The following is a 1,648-nucleotide window of genomic DNA, read 5'->3' on the forward strand; positions in this document are numbered from 1 at the left end:
GAACACGAACGCGACGGCTGACCTTTTTTTCGCTTGCGGAAATAGATTGGGAAGACGACAGTGGGAGAGGAAAGGGCGAAAAGGGCCTGGGCTGGGCTGCACATGGGCCTGGGCGGCGTCTGTTCGAGCAGCGCCGGCGGCTGCCATTCGGCCCGATAGGTAATGAGGAGACCTAACTCTCAAAAAATAAAAGATGGAGGGGGTGGCGAATCCTATTTGACGCTACAGGCGCCCATTAACGTGTATTCTGCAAACGGGCGTTGCACGCGATGGGCCGGCCCATATGGCGTTTTTTCCCTTGTTCTAAAACACCTAAAAAAAGACGCAGCGAGGGGGAGTCGAACTAGGAATCCCAGACCTCCTACGTAACAGGTGGAAACACTACCTTGCGTTTTTCTTCATTTTATTATTTCCTTCATCGGGTTTTTTCAAAGCGTGCACGTTTTTATTCTTTTCCTTTTCTCTTATTTCTTGTTCTTTTTTCTTTGTTTTCCTTTTTTTTCTTAAATGCGTGGATTATTTTAAAATCTAATGCGTTTTTCTAACTTGATGAACGTTTTTTCCAAATTCGGTGAACTATTTTCTAATTCAGTGAACTGTTTTTTTCAAATTCAATGATCTTTTTTCTAATTCGGTGAACTGTTTTTTTTAAATTCGATGAACTTTTTTCAAATTCGTGAACTATGTTTTTCAAATTCAATGATTTTTTTTTTCAATTTTGATGAACTTTTTTTAAAAAAACGATGAACTTTTAAACTTTTTTTTTCAAATTTGGTGAACTTTTTTAAGTTTGTGAACTTTTCTTCAAAGCTAATTAACTATTTTTCAAAATTGATGAACTTTTTTTAAGTTTGTGAACTTTTGTCTCAAAATTAATGTATGTTTTTTAATTCACAATTTTATAAAAGTAAAATAAAAAAATGATAATAAATCTCGCGGCCATACTAGTTTATATATAGTTCGCGCAATTTTATAAAAGTAAAATAAAAAAATGATAATAAAAAGGGTGAAAAATCACAAGTGACCAATCGGTGTGGTGGTGAGGTAAGCTCGAACAAGCCTTGCGTTCTCTATCGATCCGAGTTTGATTCCTAAGCAGCCACGGTTTTGCCTTTTTTTGGTGATTTATGTTCTCTATCGATCCGGCCCATCAAGGCGCTGCAGCGGGCGCCAGGAACCTGTTCGGGCGCTTAAGGCGCCAAACAGGAGCTCCCGGAGGTCCATGTTCTCACGGTCAATTTTGCCCCCAACCATACCGTGTTTAGTGGAGATGCAATTACCTAACGTACGTGACGAGATGCTAGCTCAATCTTTTGGCTATGATAGATCTTTTGTTGCTGGAAGCTCCGGGAGGAGCGGTGGACTTGTAATCTATTGGAATGATGCAATAAAGTTAGACGTCAAGGGTTATTCTTGATATCATATTAATGTTAACATAGGTGAGCTTGGACCGGGACCTTGGAGGCTAACATGCATGTACAGGGAGGCCCAAGTGATAGATCGTTATAAGACATGGGAAATATTATGCTCAATAGTAGGAACACCAGATTTGCCGTGGCTGGCGCTAGGAGAATTCAACGAAGTGTTCCTGCAATCGGAACATGATGGAGTTAACCCGAGGGGGCAAGGACAAATGGATGGATTCCAG

This window comes from Triticum dicoccoides, chromosome 5A, assembly GCF_002162155.2.
Source record: "Triticum dicoccoides isolate Atlit2015 ecotype Zavitan chromosome 5A, WEW_v2.0, whole genome shotgun sequence".
In the NCBI taxonomy this organism is placed as follows: Eukaryota; Viridiplantae; Streptophyta; class Magnoliopsida; order Poales; family Poaceae; genus Triticum; species Triticum dicoccoides.